General features: G+C 43.6%; 1 protein-coding gene and 1 long non-coding RNA gene across 14 annotated transcripts in view; one reads left to right on the top strand and one right to left on the bottom strand.

Annotated features, from left to right (window-relative positions):
- The window catches only part of Mapk10 (mitogen activated protein kinase 10), a 276187-nt gene that overhangs the window by 239029 nt on the left and 14604 nt on the right, over positions 1–22554 (bottom strand).
- LOC120096564 (uncharacterized) lies at positions 4769–21778 on the top strand. The gene is made up of 3 exons (XR_015637255.1): positions 4769–4995; positions 14753–14799; positions 21464–21778. It is a non-coding gene; the product is annotated as an uncharacterized LOC120096564 (long non-coding RNA).

The following is a 22554-nucleotide window of genomic DNA, read 5'->3' as shown; positions in this document are numbered from 1 at the left end:
ACACTCAGCATGAGCCGCAAGCTTGCTTTGTTTCCCCAGACAAGAACACATGGCGTTCATTTGGAACACAGTTTATTTTTTAGTGGAACCGCATAACAAATAATTAGGTCCATTTTCGGTATCTCTATGAATGTATGGGAGGAGTTAAAGGGGTTCGGAAGGGGATATGACAAGATGCACTGTTTGCCCATATGAAATCCTCAAAGAATAAACTCAGTGAATGTAAATATATTGTTTCTCTAAAGTTATCCATCTTGATCTATGACAACCCACAAATTAAGCCACACGTTCACGCTGCACACTCCAGCATTCTTCGAGTCATAGTGATTTAAAAAGAAATGATTCTAAGGGGTTTGTTACAAATTTTAAAATTCGGGGGGGGGGAATTGCATTTGTTTGACCTTAGAATTTTTTTTTTCTGCCTGAGCTTCTCGGCTCTTGGGAGACCGCCTTTCTTCTGTGTGACATATTCTACTATATAATCTAGTCAGGCTAGCTTGCATTCTGCAGCGTCTATTTATAGAATTCAGAGGCTATGCACACACAAAACGGGAAGCAGGAACTTGCAGATGCCTTCCATGAGTTAATTGGCAGGGAGGAGGCGGGCAGCCTGAATGACAGCAGCACAGAAGGCCCTCCTCAGGCCTGAAGTGAGAGACCAGGCAGTGCTCTGAGGATCAATTCCACACTTGCTCACCACCCAGCCGATCACCCTGTTCGGACACTCAGTAGAAAAGGCAGAGCTCTATTGTGTGTTTCGAAGGTCCTGTATCAGGTGGTGATTAGTCCAAACCCTTACAGCATCTTGTCACTGACCTGCCCTTAGGCCCAAAGAAGCCCCATTCTTTCTTCCAGGGAATTCAAAGTCAGCAATGGTGGTGAGTGTGCTGACCAGAGTCATTGCAAAGTTAAAATATTGTAGCCATAAGGGGGAAAGGTACTACTTTTCAGATCTCAGGGGTGTTTGATGTAGACAACAGCATCTTTGACAGCAGATGTACAAGAAGTATGTCTGCCATGCTGGGAAGGAAAGGAGTAATAAAAAGCCCACTTCCTGTCGGCTCTCTTCTTTATAATCCATCTGCACAATCTCAAGGCTCCGTGGTCTCACATTTCATATCCACTATAAATCCTGAGCAGGCAAGGGCAGACACAAATCTTAAATAAATTATAAACAGTGTTTGGCAACCTGCTGCTAAACATGCTAAGTGTTTTATGTATGCCCTCACCTTTCTCCCCCTCACCTAATGGTCTTGTGTCTAGGAGAACCAAACCGGGCTGGATCCGGCAACAGGGATTCTGCCAGACGTTCTACTCAGACTGTTCCCTGTAACAGTCTAAGCAATAACTGAAGATTTCAGAAAGATCTAGTTACGAAAGAAAATCAGGTCATTTTGATGGACAAGTCTTAGTATCTGTGACTTTTGTTTCAGCTGCTAAAACTCAGTAACAAAATTAACAAACAGTATTTCACTGTTTTGTTTGACCATGTGCTATTATACAGGCTTTGCAAGTTGGTTTTACGAACGGAAGGGTTGAGCCACCAAAGAAATATACACTGAGAAAGTCTGTATAAAAATAACGCCAGGCTTGACAGACTTCAAAACATTCACATGCCTTTCTTCACAGCGGCCATCTTCCAGTAACTCACCAAAACGGCTAACACAAGGGAGAGCGGAGGGGCACTTGCTCTACGTTCTCTAGGGTTTTAAGGAAACGGGTTTGTTTCTTTGGCCACATACATCCACATCTACAAGAAGGGCAGACATCAAGGTAATGGGCACTGTTCGGAAAGGAACGCCCCGGAAGTGCTTCCTCTGCAAAACCGGAAGTCTACAGTGTCACCCAGCACTCCATAGGCATCATTGTAAACAGGTGAGGTACGGACAAGATTCTTGGCAAGAGAATTAATGTATGGACTGAGCACAGCAAGGAGTCTAAGACCTGACACAGGTTCCTGAAGCAGGTGATGGAAAACCTCAGTAGGAAGAGGAAGCCGAAGAGAAGGGCGCCTGGGTCCAGCTGAAGCGCCAGCCTGTGCCACCCAGAGAAGCTCACTTGGTGAGGACTAACGGAAAGGAGCCCGAGTGGCAGGAGCCCATTCCATATGAGTTCATGACCAAAAAGAAATAAAGGACGTGAACTGTAAAAAAACAATTAAATTTTAAAATTTTTCAAATTATGCTTGGCGTGGTAACTCTTCAAGGCCATCCTGGCCTACATTGAGGGACCTTGTCTTGTAATCAGTGAAGAGAAGTTGAAACGAAAGGGCTAAGTCGAAGGCACGGCAACGAAGAACACTGTTGTCACAGAGGACCCGAGTTCAGGACCTGGGCTATCCACATCAGGTAGCTCACATCCGCCTGTAACTCCACTTCCAGGGGATCCAACACCCTCTTCTAGCCTCTATGGGCATTCGCATATCATTCCCACGTGTTATTCACAGACATATCCATATACACATAAAAAACGAAATGATTTTTTAGAAAATAAAATGAAATTGAGTGACATTGTTAGCAGTATTTCCTTGTCCGTGGGAAAGCAGCTAACACTTAGCATACTGTTGGCCAATTCCAAACACCACCAACTGAGAACATATCGCAGCCTCTCTCTGAAGTGAAAGGCTTGGAGAAGCAGTTTCAGTCTGATGGGGCAAGAGAAGACTCTTCACATCTCAGGCTTACTTTAATGTCAGAACCAAAGACATATAAATACAACAGGCAATATTTATTTACCATTTATTTTGTGCCAGGTACTATAACCAGGCATTTATTATCTCAATACAAACCTGATATGAAATAATATTTTCCAAAAAAGTCTGAAGGTAAATATGTCTTTAAAATTCCCAAATCATAAACTTGTAAATAGTAACATTAAGATTTGGAATCAAGTAGTGACCTGCCTTCAGATTCCTCATTCCGCATGTCCTTCATAATGGAATATTCGTTTTTCTATATAGTATTCAAACACGTTACTGTGGGGAGAAGAGTATATTCCATTGCTACAGACATGGGAAATTCATGCTATACATAGTATAATTTACATAAGTTTTGTCACAAATGGCGTCAGTGGCAAATCTACCCTCCCCTTATCAGGAACCGTCATAAAGTCTTTGAACATCCCTTTGAAGTCTCTATACACACATGCACACAAATGCCACATACATGTGGTCTCTGCAGGTGTGTTCTTCATACTAAAGTCTGTCTGTCCATCTCAGGATTTTTATCTTTTAGTGTTTTCATTTATAGTTTAACAACTCTTATACTCAACCATTGGACTATGCAAGGTGAATTCTGATTTGCACGCCGGTTTTGGACAAAGACTTTTTAAAAAATTTATTCTTTTCTCGTGCATTACATCTTGACTACTGTTTCCTCCTTCCTCCACTCCTCCCAGTCCCCACCTCCCCTCTTCCCCCAGATCCACTCATCCTCCTGTTTCCCTTTAGTAAAGCAGAGGCCTCCCAGGAATAGTAACCAAACATGGCAGAACAAGTTACAGTAAGACCAGATACTAACCCTCATATCAAGGCTGGGTGAGGCAACCCAGTAGTAGACAAGGGTTTTTAAACAAAGGAAGCTGAGTTCACTTAAGTTCTCCCACATTCTCTGTCTCTCTGTCTCTGTCTCTGTCTCTGTCTCTGTCTCTCTCTCTCTCTCTCTCTCTCTCTCCCTCTCTCTTTCTGTCTCTCTGTCATTTTCTCTCCATTGCAATTATTAGTTAATCTTTGGTACCTCTAAATCTCCAGCTAAACTTGAAATTTGAACTGGGACACGTGTGTCATCCTAAGAAAGAGGAGTACTCTACACCAGTGATAGAGAGAAGGGACCACAGAGAGCAGAGGTAGAGGAGGAAGTGCTGTGAGTAGGGACACCACTAATGACACTTACTGCTCTTGCAGTGTGTGCAGGCCCTTTTACACAAACTCCTTGCATCTATGCATGACCTATGACGACTATCACCACTACTATCCCCACTTAAAAAAGAGAAACTGAGGCAGAGTAACTTCCCCAAGAGTTTCAAAAGGCATGAGTGAAAACCTTTTGAGGCAGACAGTTTGACTTAAAAGTCAGTCCTGTTTAACCAGCACACTGGAAGGCCTCTATTTCCCTTAATAAATGAGAACTCTAGAGAAAAGAAAATTGCCAAAGTCCTTTACAGTGATAAAACACACGTGATTAGCTGTAAGTCAAAATCTTAAATTATATCGGGATATTACTATTTTGGTTGTAATTTAAATGTTATGGAGTTTTTAAGAAGTTTTTAAGAGTATTATATCTTGTATTCTTTCCAAAATTTAAGCAATGATATAAGACCTTTAATTGCTAATATTAAAAGAATATTTAAACATTTATAAAGCAGAAAAAACTTAGGATAATATGTTTATTTCTTGACCAATATTAATTGAACATTTATTATGTTCACAGAGCATTCCAGAATATTGTTAAGAAGAAAATTAGATCTACCTTAGAATAAAACCCACCTTTGTTTCAAAGTTACAGTGTGTGCTAAGAGTTAAAATAAAGATGTGTTGTAGAGCTATGGGGACCCAGAAAGTGGAGCGACACTTTTGCCAAGTGTGGTAAAGCAGAAAAAAGCCCTTACTGACTTGCTTTCATCGTAAAGCGAATGCCGCACACCCAGGCAGGGCCTAGAAGTAGCAAGCAAAGAGTATCTCAATCCCGAAGGAAGAGAACACAGCTCATCAGGGGAGCGGAAGATTACATGGGCAGGATTACAATGTGACGTGACTATGTTAAAGAATTTGGATTTCACCAGATGCGTGTAGCCAAGTGAAAACCACGGTTCTATCTACTTTAGAGATTTGCTGTCCCTGCAGTGTGTCTGGCGCATTCACACAGCGGGGACAGCTGAGCAGAACCCCAACAGAAAGCTAACGGAGGTTAGCGGAAAGACGGAGACGTGGCTTCCGTTGTAAAGGCTTGTGAGCTCTTTGAAGGGATGGCGAACTACCTAAAGGTGAAAGCCTAGTAGGTGAGGTCATTGGAGGTGTGGCCCGGAAAGGGGTGGGGAACCTTGGCACCTCCCACTCTGTCTCCCTTTTCTGTTGTCAAGAGGTGAGTGGTCTCTGGGCAGCCACACACTGTCCCCATGGTTTCCTGAACTGCCGCAAGCCCAAAAACACCAGACTGTACTGGGAGCAAAACTGCAACACAGAGGAAGCCTTTCATTCCTCTACATTGATTATCTTGAGTCATTCTTTTGTCGCACCGCTAGGAAGTGAGTAACATGGGGCGTAAGGATTTAAGCGAAGGCAGTAGCAGCAGAGTGGGAGATTTAATAGCAAGGTAGACATTTTCCCCTAAGTGTTGAGAGAAGGTGTGTATGGGGGAGCTTGGTGATGACTGAGTTATCTCTAGTAATATGCATCTGGAATCAGCTGGTCTGGATACTTATCAGCTAGTCTGGTTGTGCTAGATTATTTTTTAAAAGATGAAATAGCTAAAAATCAACAATTCGTTGTGCCTTTTCTCGGTTGGGAAGCAAATTAAGGAATAACAAACAACAGAGCTAAAAGTTTACCATGTTCAGTGGAGAGATAAAATTCCTATGAAAAACGGGGCCCAGCGCTGAGGCTAACAGTTGTGTAAATATGCCTGGACGTGCCAAAAATACACACGCTCCTGACTCTAAATCTCCCAGGCAAGTGCTTAACTCTCCTGCTCTCTGCGCCATGACTTACAGCGTTCTTAAATCAACGTTAAGGACCTTTCTATAACTGTGCAGCAGGAGTGTGTATAATATACAAGGGCTCGGAGTCTTTTTATTCCGCGCAACATATAAGCCAGCTGGCTTTAAGTCATCTCTTTTATTAAAGTTTACAAACTCGGAATATTCCAAGAGAGCTTAGCCAATAGGGAACACACTGGGGGTTTTTGTTTAGCATATTCTTATCTCATCCTGAGGCTTAAAAAGAGTGACTGTTTTCTTCAGAGACGACGTGCTGCAACAGAACCTCATAGAGAACTACTCTTCACTGATGCTCTCCTTTAACTTCGCTGATGCCCTGCTTCACATCATGAGTGACCTATGTTCTTATTCTTACAATGGGTACGATTGGTAGAACATGGTCTTCTCCCAAATAACGTACAGTTGTTTAGAATCGTGCCAGCATGCTTAAATACCATATGGCTTGACCAGATCATTGGCAACATTCAGATATTGTTAATATAATGGTATTTGGAGATGACGTGTAAGAGAAATGATTAGGCTGTGAAAGTTTCTCCTTCACGGATGGGGTGAAGGTCTTCATACACAGGGCTTCACACAGCATTCTGTGGGCTAGCCCTTCCGCCATTACCTCCTGAGAGCACAGCAGGAGATCCCCCAGCAGTCTGCCAATGCTGACCACTCAGCTGTAGCCTCTCATCCTCTACAACTGCTGGAAAATAGACCCGTGCTCTCCCAAAATGGGTTAGGATGAGTCTAGAACTCTATTTGAAGCTTTGGGAAAGTCCCGTTTTCATTCAGCAAAGTGACCTGGGAATTTCCTCAAGCAAACAGTGAGGTCCACGTGCTTCTTACGAAGAGTCATGAATCAATCGCACAATGAACCTGGAGAAATACGCTTCGTAATGAAGATGCAACAAATGTCTCAGCCGGCCTGATTATCCACAAGGCCACGAGCCTGTACACAAGGCTGTGTGCATGCACACAAGGCCACGCACATGAACATAAGGCCACAAGCATGCACACAAGGCCACATGGATACCCAGAAGGCCACTCGGGAGTGCTAATACAGCTCCATGTCTTTGACTTCACTTGGGTTTCTGCTGGCCTCGTCACTAATTTCCTTGCTCATTGGCTGCGTGCAGTCTTTTGCCAATAGCTTTCTTGCTACCCTCCCCCACCCTGTAATGACGAATGAGTTCCTGAATTACTAACCACACATTTTCCCCTAAGACATTCATTTAGCCCAAATAACAAAGTTTGGCTTATGGAACACAATATGTTTAAAGCAATATGCAAAAAAAAACCCAAAATATGACCAAATTAAAACTCGAAGGCAGGAAAACCTTTGTTCAAATATCTTTACTAAAACCTGTGGTCTGACACAGGATGGCTTGAGTTGATGTCTGTGACTTTACCATACCACCCCCACCCCACCCCCAGGAAAATAGCCAGTTTGTACTGTAGTGTTACACATAATCTTTCAGAAGAGCCTCCTAATAATTTGGAGGTCACAGCAAGGAGGAGGAGCCAAAGGAGGAACCTGGACAAAGCTAAGCCTGACTGAAGTTACAGGGGAGGTCACCTCTAAAGAGGCTGCCTCAAGGCAAGCTTTGCCATCTGCAGTTTTAGAGAAAGCTGTGGAAGCGAGCAGAAGGAGCAAGGTTTACTGACAGAGGCCTAGCATCTGCGCTGGGTGGGAGCGTCTATTTGTGTCTGGTTACAGTTTATAACGTACCTGTTCAGAGCTCTCCACAAATAAGCAGCATACCAGTGTTTTTATGGCTACAGATTTTGAATCCAAATGTAGTACTTTCAGACTGACGGGCATGACAAGCAAGAAATCATCATGTGGCTCCAGGGACTTTTAATGGAGCGGGAACCCTCTTCTCCACGTGTACATCAAGTACTTTGAAGGATTTTTGTTTTCTTTCCTGAAGAACAGAGAACCCCCTAAGTCCTCTCTCCCACCCTCACAGACAAACCTCTAGACTCACACTTTTGTGAGTATCTCCAAGTATGCGCTGCAGTCTATCCTAGAGCACCACGACAGCAAACATGTCCTTGTGACTAATCCATGTCGCTCAAACAATGGACCACTCTCTACCTTGAGCTCCCTTGACCTGCAGGCAGCAACACTACGGACAAAAGTCTGCCCAGAGTCTCTGGATAGTGTCTCTCCCTGCAGTGTGGGTCTGAAGCCAGACCTCCTAGACATGTCTTAGCTCTGCACTGTGCTGGATGTGTAACACACTGTAAGCCACTCTCCAAGGACTGGGGTGGTTTCAACCGTAGAATCGAGAAAAGCAACAGCATCAATCCATAAAGAGGGTTAAAAGTATCCAATACATTCAAAAGAAACAGCATGAGTAGTTTATACACCTCGGCTTGCAACATTGTATTATTTTCCTATTTCCCAGGTTACTCCTTTGTTGGAGACCATTGAGGTCTGTTTCTAGAATGTATCTTCCTTTCCAGCGACAGGCTTAAATACAACCTCAGGCTCACACCTTAGACTTCGAATACATACATTGCCCACTAGTCACCTCAAATTCAACACATATCTAGCTGATATACTACTTTCCTGCCAAGCTCGTTCCCTCACCAGTCTTTCCTTTCTCTGAAAAAGTGCCACCGTGATGCACTCCGGGCCAGGAATCACACCTTACTGTCACCCTCCCATCTTCCAATGTGATTGGGTCCTGTAGACTCTACCTACTGTCTGGCTATATCTTCAACAGAGCCCCTTCCCCTCTTCCTGACACAGCACCATCCAGGCCACCACCACGACTGTCGCTGACTGCCTCACTGAGTCCTTCGCTGCCAGTATGCTTTAAGGATTTTTCGTAGAGCAAAGCTCGCATTTTACAAATGCTCAATCCAGTCATGTCTCCTGTCCTTTGCTTAAAATTCAGTCATGTCTTCATGAGTATGACCCACAAACTTCATCTTGAACTCTGGCCTTGCTCACGCCTTAAACCTCATCCTATCTTTAGCTCTGGCACAGTCTTCAGCTCTCCAAAGCTCTCTCACGGTGAACATGCTTCCTCCTCACCCCAGGGCTTCCTCCCACTCCACCAACTTCCTCCCATCTTGTGAATACAGATCTTTATTCACAAGACATTCCTACTCCGCCATCTTTTCCCAGTGCGATTTTCTCTGCCACATAGCCCGGGTGCTGTATCCTTCGCTCATGCTTATAGAAAAAATATTTTTGTCTCCCAAAAGCACTTACTTTCAAACATTGAAAGCAAATATACAAATAACTATATAATAGTAAACTGTGATAATGGCTAAGAAGGAAAATGTCTGATTTCTTCCCTAAATTATATTAGAGTGAAGCCTATTCCAAATGTCTAGAATAAGAGATATTCAAAACATAGGGATATGTATAAAATCCACACACAAAGAAATGTCCTCAGTGCCAAGAGCAAGGAGCCCAACGGAAGAGAGGAGAAAACTCAGGTCAACAGTCACCATCTCTGTTCTTTGAGGGATCTGGTAGCTGACATCATCACTACATAACAACCCTGAAGCCCCGTATCATTTCCAAAGCTTTTCTCAGGCCACGGGAAGGCCATTAAACTGATAAATGATTCCCATTATGATTTGTTTTATTTCACTATCGAATATTAACATTCCATTATGCACATGGCAGACAGTGAACTCAAACAAGAAGACCATTAAGATCTTTTGGAAGCTAGCAGTACACATACAAGATACTAGTAGACAAACATCACAATATTTTTTAAGTTTAACGTAAGGGGCTAGAGAAAGGCTCGGAGTTAAGAACATTTAACTGCTTTTGAAGAAGACCCCAGTTTGTCTCCCATTTCATCATTTGGCTCATAACTACCTATAACACCAGCTCCAGGGGTGCCAGTGCCCTCTTTGACTATGGGTGCCCACACAAAGACACCCGTTCATGTGCATAGTCAATACAATTAATCATTTATTAAAGTTACTAAGTCTGTCCAAAAATGCTAATACTTTAAAATGTCAGGTAATTATAAAAAGCAGATATACTAGAAAAAAACCAGAAATTTGAAAGTAAAATGATGGCTACTCTTGCTTTGTTTCAGTTTTATCTTTTTGTTTGTTGTTTTGTTTTCGATTTTTGAGACAGGCTTGTCTCCGTGCAGCTCAGGCTGTCCTTGAGTTCATTGCAATCCTCCTGCCTCAGCTTCCTAAGTACTGAGATTGCAGGCATGAGCCACACTCCCAGCAGCTCTTTATCGTCTTGTCCTCTCTCACTTCCTGCTCCTTCCTCCATTCCTTAATCTTCTCTCCTCCTCAGAACAAAAGGATCAAACAACTCTACTGCTCAGAAATGTCCGCTGCTCATGCAACATCAGAAATGTGCCCCTGAACTCGAAATAAGTCAGAGGAACACATAGCACAATCAAAAGATTTTTTTTTAATCTAAAAAGAAAAGTGTAATTTGTGTTCAAATCAGTGTGAGGTCAAGTAAAAGATGGGCAGACAAGAAAATGTCACACAGTAACCTTTAGAAAATAACTAGGACAAGAAAGTGCTTCTATAAATTAATGTCATATCATCTTTAAGTAAGGGCAGAATCAATTTTATAGGAGAGAAATAAGTTTAGAGGGTTAAATTGTTTCTTTTATCTTGCTGTTGTTGAGGAACCCACTCTGACTAACTCCAGAGCTGGTCTTACCTGCTAGAGACCTGATATTTTACAGAATTCAATTTTTACCTTAAGTCTGAAAACTCCACTTTTTTCTACCAAGTGATTCTTGAAAGTTTTGTTTAATATTAATACCTTTAATAAAGGCCAAATTATCCTCAAAGTGCTTTCTAATTTTTTCAGTCATGTACTTTTGGAAGACACAGATATCTATGGAGAAGAAACACGTACCTCTAAGGTTATGGGGGAGGAGCTCAGATGAGGGCTTTACTCGGTGACATCCAGAGAGGAGCAGGGCTCCTGTCACCTACAACTGTAACCCTATATATTCCTTCCTTTATATTCTTGTCTGATGTTCTCTCTAATCATTCTGGTGTTATAATATGCAACATATTTTACCCACTGACCCAGTTTATCAGTCTCTTTCCCCCATGACGCCAGCTTTATGAAGTGATTTCGAAATCATCACCTCTGTTACTGTGTTCAGTGAAAGGAGTGGAGTGTAGTAAATTGTCATTGAATGAATAAATAAAATCTGTGCTGCTCACTTACCCACACTTTGCATGGCACAGTTTAAGACACTAAAAATTATTACCATAGATTCAACCTGGAAATGGCTTATCACACTAATGACATCACCTTGAGCATCTGTCTTGACGAAATCTCTTCATATGGCCTCCTTAGAAACTCCCAAGATTTCTATCCACACTGACCTATGCAGATGTCTTCTGGTTTCAGATATCGTGAAGGACAAACTGACTACTCACAGAGGGAGAATGGAGAAATAGAAAGTGCTGGAAGGTTTAGGCCCCTAATGTGGTAGACTTGGAATGATTAGAGTATACATAGGAAAATACATGAGAACAAATAGTTACTTCATTAATGCCTGGTCAAAAGCAGGGAGAGATTCAATCAATCCTCCCCTGCTATGCCACACACCGGAAGTAAAAAGGTTGCTAGTTCCCAGAAAGGTGAACACTGAAGCTGGGGTAAGAAGGCAGACAGAGTATTATGGTGGTCTGAATGAAAATGGCCGCCGGAAGTCCCACACCCGCGGATCCCGGCCCGCAGCAGCTCTCTGCTCCCAAACCCCGTGGGAGAGAGACCTCACCGCCTGATCAGGTGGGCACTCCTGAGGCTGCAGAGCAGAGGAGACCACCAACACTGCCCACCCCTGCCCACATCCCTGGCCCAAGGGGCAACTGTATAAGGCCTCTGGGTTCCCGTAGGGGAGGGCCCGGGAGCGGCAGGACCCCTGCGCCTGAGACACTGCCGGAACCTGAAGGAAACAGACCGGATAAACAGTTCTCTGCACCCAAATCCCGTGGGAGGGAGAGCTGAACCTTCAGAGAGGCAGACACGCCTGGGAAACCAGAAGAGACTGCACTCTGCGCACATCCAGACGCCAGAGGAAAACACCAAACGTCATCTGGAACCCTGGTGCACGGAGGCTCCCGGAAAGAGCGGCGCAGATCTTCCCGGTTGCTTCCCGGTTGGGTTAGGCAGTACCCCACGAGCAAACTTGAGCCTTGGAACCACAGGTAGGACCAACTTTTCCCCTGCAAGAAACCTGCCTGGTGAACTCAAGACACAGGCCCACAGGAACAGCTGAAGACCTGTAGAGAGGAAAAACTACACGCCCGAAAGCAGAACACTCTGTCCCCATAACTGGCTGAAAGAAAACAGGAAAACAGGTCTACAGCACTCCTGACACACAGGCTTATAGGACAGTCTAGCCACGGTCAGAAATAGCAGAACAAAGTAACACTAGAGATAATCTGATGGCGAGAGGCAAGCACAGGAACCCAAGCAACAGAAACCAAGACTACATGGCATCATCGGAGCCCAATTCTCCCACCAAAGCAAACACGGAATATCCAAACACACCAGAAAAGCAAGATCTAGTTTCAAAATCATATTTGATCATGATGCTGGAGGACTTCAAGAAAGACATAAAGAACTCCCTTAGAGAACAAGTAGAAGCCTACAGAGAGGAATCGAAAAAATGCCTGAAAGAATTCCAGGAAAACACAATCAAACAGTTGAAGGAATTAAAAATGGAAATAGAAGCAATCAAGAAAGAACACATGGAAACAAACTTGGACATAGAAAATCAAAAGAAAAGACAAGGAGCTGTAGATACAAGCTTCACCAACAGAATACAAGAGATGGAAGAGAGAATCTCGGGAGCAGAAGATTCCATAGAAATCATTGACTCAACTGTCAAAGATAATGTAAAGCAGAAAAAGCTACTGGTCCAAAACATACAGGAAATCCAGGACTCAATGAGAAGATCAAACCTAAGGATAATAGGTATAGAAGAGAGTGAAGACTCCCAGCTCAAAGGACCAGTAAATATCTTCAACAAAATCATAGAAGAAAACTTCCCTAACCTAAAAAAAGAGATACCCATAGGCATACAAGAAGCCTACAGAACTCCAAATAGATTGGACCAGAAAAGAAACACCTCCCGTCACATAATTGTCAAAACACCAAACGCACAAAATAAAGAAAGAATATTAAAAGCAGTAAGGGAAAAAGGTCAAGTAACATATAAAGGCAGACCTATCAGAATCACACCAGACTTTTCGCCAGAAACTATGAAGGCCAGAAGATCCTGGACAGATGTCATACAGACCCTAAGAGAACACAAATGCCAGCCCAGGTTACTGTATCCTGCAAAACTCTCAATTAACATAGATGGAGAAACCAAGATATTCCATGACAAAACCAAATTTACACAATATCTTTCTACAAATCCAGCACTACAAAGGATAATAAAGGGTAAAGCCCAACATAAGGAGGCAAGCTATACCCTCGAAGAAGCAAGAAACTAATCATCTTGGCAACAAAACAAAGAGAAGAAAAGCATACAAACATAACCTCACATCCAAATATGAATATAACAGGAAGCAATAATCACTATTCCTTAATATCTCTCAACATCAATGGCCTCAACTCCCCAATAAAAAGACATAGATTAACAAACTGGATACGCAATGAGGACCCTGCATTCTGCTGCCTACAGGAAACACACCTCAGAGACAAAGACAGACACTACCTCAGAGTGAAAGGCTGGAAAACAACTTTCCAAGCAAATGGTCAGAAGAAGCAAGCTGGAGTAGCCATTCTAATATCAAATAAAATCAATTTTCAATTAAAAGTCATCAAAAAAGATAAGGAAGGACACTTCATATTCATCAAAGGAAAAATCCACCAAGATGAACTCTCAATCCTCATCTTCGGTTGGTTTATATACAAGTGTGCAATTTCTAGGCTTGAAAGTAAAATGATGCTATCTGGTGCTGGATAGAGGAGCCTTATTTTTTATTATGGCAGCTTGTTATTTTTGTAACATGGTGATTTGGTTGAACACAATAAAGTACAGTAGTAACAAAAAAAAAAATAACAATACCACAGTAAAAAAAAAAAAAAAAAAAGAAAATGGCCGCCATAGGTTCACAGGGAGCGGCATCATTGGGGGCGTGGCCTTGTGAGAGTAGGTTCCGCCTTGTTGGAGGAGGTGTTCAGTTGGGGCATGCTTTGAGATTTCAGAAGCTCAAGCCGGGCCTAGGGGCTCACTCTATCTTCCTAGTGCCTGCAGATCCAGGTGTAGAACTCTCAGCTCCTCTCCTCCTCGCTGTGTTTGCTACACAGTGTCTGCCCTACGCTCCCATGCTTGCTGCCGTGATAATGAACTCAACCTCCGAACCTGTGATCGGGACCCAATTACACGTTTTCTTTTATAAGACTTGCCATGGTCATGGTGTCTCTTCATAGCAATAGAAACCCTAAGACACTGAGTGTCATTCAGAATCCTCCATGAGCACTTGGGGCCTCATTGTTTTTCTCTATAAATACCAGATACTCCCAATACCATAAGACTTTATTCTAAGAATATATGGGGTTTTTTCAATATCTTTCTTTTTCTACCTTTCCACCTCAACTTCCAGGTTCCTCCAATCCAATCCAAAACCTTCCTGTTCTCCACATCTTCCATGATGAAACTTTCTCTTCTCTTTGGATTTCCTATTTGATAGTTTCAAAACACTATCTTCGGTCTACAGAGACACACACATTTCAAAGCACAGCCACACACCTTATTTCACTCGTACAAATAAACAGCAGACTACATTTATAGACACCTGTCTTTCCTTTGTGCTTCTGGGCTACGCAGTTTTATCTCCTCATGCCTAGGATTCACCCAGGAGCACCCACATTAATGAGAATAAAACTGAAATCAGTTTACTTTATTATATTGAAAAAATACCCCAGAGCACCTGCCATGATTAGAACTGAGTTTCTGTTGTTACTGCTGTAATGAAACTGCTCCATAATCACCCACATCAAACCAATCTTTTTCAGAGTGCTAATGCTGTAATAGTAATAATGAAATTTAATTCTCTGCTCCAGGAAGACACCGTGAATGTTTTGCACAAAATCATCGCAACCATTCTGAGGTATGTTTTGCACACCCATTTCCTAGATAAAGAAACTAAGGCTTAAAAAATGTTGGCTGGGGGCTAGGGAAAAGACTGAGAGCTTAAGAGTCACTGCTCTCGCTGAAGACAAGGGTTCGATTCCCATCACTCACACAGCAGCTCAAAACCAGGTGTAACTCGACTTCCGGGTGATTTGTTGACCACTTCTGACCTCCACCATAGTACCAGGCACCCACATGCAAGCAAAACAGTCATACGTATATCAATAAATATTAAATAAACAAATACGGTTTAAAACTGTTGCCAGGCATGTGGGTATGGCTAATCTGGTAAATGCTCCTACAGAGGAAGCCTGGTTACCTGAGTTCCAGCCTGGAATCCATGTAAAAGTGGAAAGAGATAACCTTAAGAAACTGATTCTGACTTTCAGCACCTCTAAGCAGGGCCCTCTATGTGTTTGGATGGGGTACCACCCTATTTTGGGATAGAAGGAGCCCTAGGAAGAAGACATCTATGATCAAAGCCTGTCCAACTGCCTAGCATCTTAGGTCTTACGGTGACTACGGGGAGCAGCAGGAAAGAGGAGAAGGGATTGAAGCTAAAGAGTCGCCCTTAACAGACGGTTCAAGCCCTGGTCCTACCCTTTCTCCTACACCAGCTTTTTGTCTTGGAAGAAAGCTGGAGCATTCCCTACCATAGACACGTGCCTCTCCGTTTCAGTTCTTCAGTGTTAGTAGGGACTCTTCATTTTAAAGGTTGGTAACTACTCTCTACTCCTGCGTTAGGGACTAGAAGAGGACAGGACACAACCAAAGCCTTGGTCATTAGCCCAACAGTCAAGTTACGTTCTGCAAATATTACAGCCAGATCTGGTCATTCTCTTCATTGAGCAAAGCAGCATGAATCCTTTTCTATCACCATCCCCATTGTTTTGGACCTTCCCTTCTTCTGTGCCTAAACTGACTCATCTGTAAAATCAAGACAAGGTGGGCACTATGCCACCACAGGCAGGGCACTGGACTTCAGAGAGAGGGGCAGCAACAGCACCCTGATCTTAAAGAAGATCTGTGAGAGATTGTGGGGTGCAAAGGAATCCCTGAGCAAGTATATGCTAGTGTCATGGGCCACATCAAGGAGCCCTGTACCTCAGATCCATGGAAGTGACAAAGGCTTCCCCAGGTGAGGCTCAGGATAGCAAAGCCTTCCTCAGGAGCAAGTGCAAATGTTGGCAGTGTGTGCAGAAAATGCCTACATTAGCTTCCTCCCCTTGGATGGTAGAAGACTGTGGTCCTGCACACACTGTTAAGATTAACTAAACCTATTTCCTTGTTTGACTATATACACAGCCCTGTCTCCTTGTTCAGCTCCATGCAATAACCCCATGCCCCTGTTCAACTGTGTATGATAAACACTGGGCGCTTCAAGGGTGCTGGGGGCTTCTCCATCTGAGAGTCCAGACCACCCAACCCCATCTCTTCTGTGTCCACATGTCTGTCCTTTCTCTTTCCTTCATCGCCCCAAGTTAGAGCTCCTAGACTCAAGCATGCAAGGACTTGTGACACAAATGAGGTCACATGCAGGATATACTCTGTTATCTCCTGGCCCACAGTGACTTCTGTAAGCATTTGTTTTCCTAACTACTCCGTAACAACCAGTCATCAGGATTCCAAAATTATCTAATTCCATGAGAAATTAGACCGAGCGCTCTCCACCTCTTCCTCCTATGAAGGCTGTGAAGAAGACACTGCTGTTTGTAAAATTATTTCCAATTGTACAGAAAGATGACAAAGGACAGTGGATTTCCAAGGCAGTCAATGCTTTAGACCAGTGGTTCTCAACCTGTAGCCCACAGCCCCCTTGGGCTGGAACGACCCTTTCATGGGGGTCACCTAAGACCATTTGCCTATCAGATATTTACATTACAATCCGTAACTAGCAAAATTAGAGTTACGGAGTAGCAACGAAAATAATTTCATGGTTGGGGGTCATGACAATATGAGTAACTACTGTTTTAAAGGGTGGCAGCATTGGGAAGGTTGAGATTTCAACAGTAATCAAGTCTTACTCCAGACCCAAACTGGCAACCACCATACTATCTCAGATCTATGAAAATACACGACCTTAAGTTTCAAATCGTTTCTCTTCAGCAAGCATTATCCTAAAACTTCATTATCTCTTTCTTCAATTGATTCTCACAGCCACCTTTATGAAAGCGGTACAATTCATGTTCCTACTTAACAAATAAAACAGAAAAAGAAAAGGAGAGTGAAATGTTAGGTAACATGGCCAGGATTACACATCTAGAATGTGGTCGAGATATGTTCACATCATACAAAAAGGTAAATGAAAGTGAGGTCCTGGATTCCGACCTCTATGAACTCCTACCAGAGACAAAGGAGCACAATTTACTGAGAGCGAGCACTCCCTCCTCCAGGTTCACCTCCGAGTCTCTGAGCCAGCATGACTAAGAGAACTGCTGAATGCAGGAACCTTGGAGGAAGGAGCTGATGAAATGCTAATGTTTCTGATTTGCATCATCTTGCCACCCTCACTAGCAGCTGCTTCCAGTAGCCATTTTTAACCCATCTCAGATCATTTGAAAAGGATTTGGTTTACTATTAACAGAGAGGGGTCAACTTTTCGTAGGAAGCAAACCTTCTTTTTTTCCCCAAAAAGTTAGAGATTACACAATGGTAGTCACTCACCACCCAGCTGCTACGGAGAGGAGAATCTGTCAAGGATGTATTTAGCCAAAACCCACAAGAATGTAAGAATATCACTTCTCAGTGCTTAGTGGCTAATAACCGACAGGGTGCTCAGTTAGGACGTTCACTGACAGAATTTGTCAACTCTTATGGTCGTTGGGCAGATTAGAAAAAATGAACCTTGGCTTGGTAAGCAGAACTAAGGTTGCTGGAAGCCTAGCCCCACCAACCCTCCATGTCACATACGAAGGATGTGGTGTATGTCCCACGGAGAGCTAGCTGGACCAGTCATTGCATAAGAAGGTCCTTCTGACATTTTAGAGAAACCAGACCAATGTGAAGACGAATTCTGCTATGGATCTTCAAAAAGAAAATTACAGGACTCAAAACATAAGGTTTCCTCACCAGCTGAGGATCCAGGCAGTTGATAGCTGCTAGAAGAACAAGAATTAGCCTTTGTTTTAAACATAGGTGAGGGGATTTAGCTCAGTGGTAGAGCACTTGCCTAGCAAGCGCAAGGCCCTGGGTTCAGTCCCCAGCTCTAAGAAAAAGAAAAGAAAAAAATGAAAATAAACATAGGTGAACGCTCCATCCGGAGAAGCAGTTGGGCATTACAGATTGGACTCAATGGGTTTTTAAAAACAGGGAAAAAGAAAGCAAGGTTGGGTGGGTAAGGAGCTGGGGAATCTGGGAGGAGTTAGGGAGGTGACTATCTAATCTGGTGTGAAATTCTCAAATAACGAATAGAATAGTTTTTGGAAGAAGGTATAAGCAAATTTTCTTCATGGGGCAATTTTGTGAAGACGTTCTATAGGAAGGATATCTGGTTAATGGAACAAAGTTACTGGGCCCTCTATATTCGTGGCAGAAACAAGTATTTGCCCTTACTGGATAATTTGGGGGGGGGGGCAATCAGAATACATGAAAAGATAAATAAACTTTAAGAATCTGCATGGATTCTTCAGAATGCTGATGTCCAGTCATGAGGTCCTGAATTAACTACTGACTAATTAATACAGAATTCATACATACATACATACACACACACATGCACACACGAAACACGTGCACATACATATGCACACATACACACATGTACATGCACACACAAAAACACACATGTACACACACATACACATGCACACACAAACATGTACACATACATACATGTACACATATATGCATGCACACATACACAAACATGCACACATACATGCACACAAATGTGCACTGACATATACACACCCTCTCACACATGCACGCACGCATGTGCACACACACACACACACAAATAAGATTGTGGGAAAAGAGGGAAACATCTCGATGACATGAGTAATAACGCAACCCCTGGGTCGCGCTGAGAAGCAGCACAGTGAGTGGTGCGGACATTGTGCTCATTATTACAACTCTGAGAGCATCATAGGTTATGGCATCACCGGGATCTCTTAAAGTGATGGGAATTAAGGTAACAGACTAGCTCCGGGCTTTACAGACTTGACCCGCATGCTGTGCACAGTAGGTTAAATTAATGGACCCAAGCCACAGTGACGAGAACATGGGACACAACAATGTCACTCTTCCTGTACACGGGGAGAGTCAGGGCACATGTGTGGTAGGTATGGAACACCTCACAATAATCCGATACATTGAAGCTTAAACACTATGGAAACGCGGCCTCTACTAACTGGGCAACTCCTTGCCAACCAGAAAGCATCCCAATAAACAGAAAGCAGTGGACATTCACTCTTGGCTCCATCTTCCCTCTAGAAATGACTAAAGCCCAGACTGCTGTGTAGGCATTCTGTGGTAATGACTACCGTTATCAACAGCGGCAACAGTCCCATGTTTACACAGCAGCCTTCAACACGGGAGCAAAAGCACCTGGCAAACATTTGCATTTTTATTATTGATGGCTTCGTTTAATAAAGTGACTTTCTGTCAAAGAGCTTATTAATCATTGCACACACTCCTGTGACACACATGGGCAAACAGTCCAATTCTACATGGTGTATAGAGAGAATCCAAAGCCCCAGAACCAGCCTGTGGCGGCTGAGCAAGACTGGCTGAGCGTAGAAGGAAGTCATGAGGAAGCCAGTTGTTCTCACCGTGACTTCCAGCTCTGAATCAACCTGAAACACAGAGGCTTTCTCACCTACTTGGCCCTCTCCACACTCTTTCCCTCTGGATTCAGTCTTCTTCTCCTGGGAATGCTTACACACACACACACACACACACACACACACACACACACACACCCCACAACTCCATCGTTGCCAGAATGATTTTCCTAAACTTAGTCAGAAAACCAGAGCAGTACAACATCTATTAAAACAGACCCAGGTCCTTCACAGCCCATTCCTCCAGGCTCCCTCCACCCGGATTCACTTTTTCTCCACAGCCAGGGCCCTCACTGTTGTCTCCTTCTGCATAGGTCACACAGACTATACTTCTGAATTCCAAACGCACCTCTGCTCCTCGTACATTCTGTTCCTCTTCCCAGAAACTGCCTTTCTAACTTTGGTACTACCAAAAATATTGCTAGTCCACCATCTGCCACCACAGTCAACGATACTGTTCGTGTACAAAGAGAACGAGTTAATATTTGCCTCACAGTTTGGGAGGTCTCCGCCTCTGATGGATGAGCCTTTCAGCTTCATGCTTCATACCTGTGAGAGTACCTCACGGCAGGGGCAAGCACAGAAGCAAAAGAACTCATTCGATGGCCATGAAGAAAGAGGAAGGCTTGGGCTTTACCACACACACCTTTGGGGGACAGTCCAAGTGGAGACTATAACAACCATGTTCACAGTTTCAGTGGAGTGCTTGCTCCTTTGTGAACGCAGTGGCCTGATGCCCTAGAACCCTAAGACATTCTCAGGGGTCACCCAAACTATTCCAAGCCACGCCTTCTGAATTCAGGACTCACCGTTGTCATGCTCCCCCTCCCGCAAGTGTGCACCTCCCAGAGACAGCATAGGTGACAACATGAAGACAGCACGTGGCTGTCACAGCCGATTACTGTGTCAAGAAGACTCCACTGGCTTTGGTTAAACTAGTCATTAAACAGATTTGCAGGAAACGTGGAACAGCCCGTGTTTTTCCATTTTTTTCAGGTGGTTTCCATTCCATTAAAAAAGCAGATGGTGTCATTCACCCTAGCCTGAAGTGGGCTTCATGGTTTTTTTGGTTTGTTTTTTTTTTTTTCAGTGAATTGTATGTATAAAATTTGATAGTTTGTTTTAATTTTTAATGTGGAAAGCACCAATGGTCTCTTTTCAGTTGCTCAATAATTTTTCTAAGTGTGAGGATGCCAGGAAGTCTGGTACCTTAAAGCAGAGGGCTCATAGTGTTCTACAGAACCCATCTAAAAATGCTTCATAGAATGCTAGCAGCCAACCATTGAACTGAGAACGGGGGTCCTCGTTGGAGGAGTTAGAGAAAGGATTAAAGGAGCTGAAGGGGCTTGCAACCCCATAAGAACAACAATACCAACCAACCAGAGCTCCCAGGGACTAAACTGCTACTCAAAGAGTACACATGGACAGACCTATGGCTCCAGCTGCGTATGTAGCAGAGGACGGCCTTGCTGGGCACCAACGGGAGGAGAAGGCCTTGGTCCTGCCAAAGCTATACCCACCAGTGTAGGGGAATGTCAGGGAGGGTGGGAAGGGGGGGTGGTTTGAGAGGGGGAACACCCTCATAGAAGAAGGGGGAGGATGAGATAGGAAAAGCAGTAAAGGGAATAACATTTGAAATGTAAATAAAAAATATTCAATAAAAAAAAAATGCTGTGCAGAAGCAGAACCACTTACAGTTGCGCTGTTTCCCAAGCTTTAACTCTGTGAAAGAAACTGTCCTGCCTGTGTGTGAGAGGCATTTCCTTGTTTCTTCAGTGCCCAGTGCAGTGTATGTTTATAAGAAGGAGGTGGGGAAGAGGAGACATTTAAATAATCTATCATATCTTGATCATCCTGCAGAGACCCTGCTACCACAACCTGGTCTCAGAAAGGGGCTGCTAACCTTCATGCGAGCATCTAATATTGATGGCATATCTTAACTGACTCAGATGCCAATAGCTGGGCCCGCTATGATGATGAATCCCAGGACCGCCTAGAAACCGTGTCTTCTGAAGGCAGACGTTAAAAAGTCGATCTCGCAAGTAAATCGGAGAATGAACATTCGTGCACACCAGTCCGTTCATGGAAAAAGATACAGACGTGGGGCATTCTGGTTGGCTCTGCCTAGACTATCATCTGTTATAAAGGATAATGAATTCTCAATAATTGAAAATGACTTCTTGCAATTGAACTCTCACGGGGGTTATACTAGAGAGAGTAGGGTTGGGCACAGCTAAACTGATTGCAAGAAAGGGGGTGAAGGAAGGAATGCGCATTGGCAACCCCATCTTTGAGACCCCTCTCAGTCTCTGCCTGTCCTCTGCTCCTCTCTCAGCTACCCAGGAATCTGCTTTCCATGCCCACAGAGCCCCTTCACCGGCCACCACCTCCCTCACCATTGTGTTTCACTGGACTTGAACACTTACGTGTAGTCTCACGGTTTGCTTCAATAAATAAAATGAGGTTTAAATAACTTATGACAGGGGCTGGGGATTTAGCTCAGTGGTAGAGCGCTTACCTAGGAAGCGCAAGGCCCTGGGTTCGGTCCCCAGCTACGAAAAAAAGAACCAAAAAAAAAAAAAATAAATAAATAACCTATGACAACCCTTTCATACACTGTGGAAGTTCAGCCACACGAGGACCGGCACACGAAATACTAATTTAGGGCTCAGCTACAGTGAAAATCCAGCATCAGGTTCTCTCCCTTAAAACGCTGACACTCTCACTCAGGCAGGACTGAAGCACTCACTCCCCCTACACAAAACATTTCTTCTATATGCCATGCTTGCAGTCATTGGCTGTCTTAATGTAGAATAGCCATCAATCCACGGGTGGATATGGTCTACTTGAAGCCCGTGGCCCTCAGTTCGCACGGTGGGTTCCAGGCATTCCAGATGATCAGTTTGCTTCACGGGGGGGCTGTTTTCATAGAAAATGTTGGCACTCTTTAA

This window comes from Rattus norvegicus, chromosome 14 (assembly GCF_021556685.1).
Source record: "Rattus norvegicus strain SHRSP/BbbUtx chromosome 14, alternate assembly SHRSP_T2T, whole genome shotgun sequence".
Taxonomy (NCBI): Eukaryota; Metazoa; Chordata; class Mammalia; order Rodentia; family Muridae; genus Rattus; species Rattus norvegicus.
Note: the sequence above shows the minus strand (reverse complement) of the source record. Positions and strands in the feature narration are given on the sequence as shown.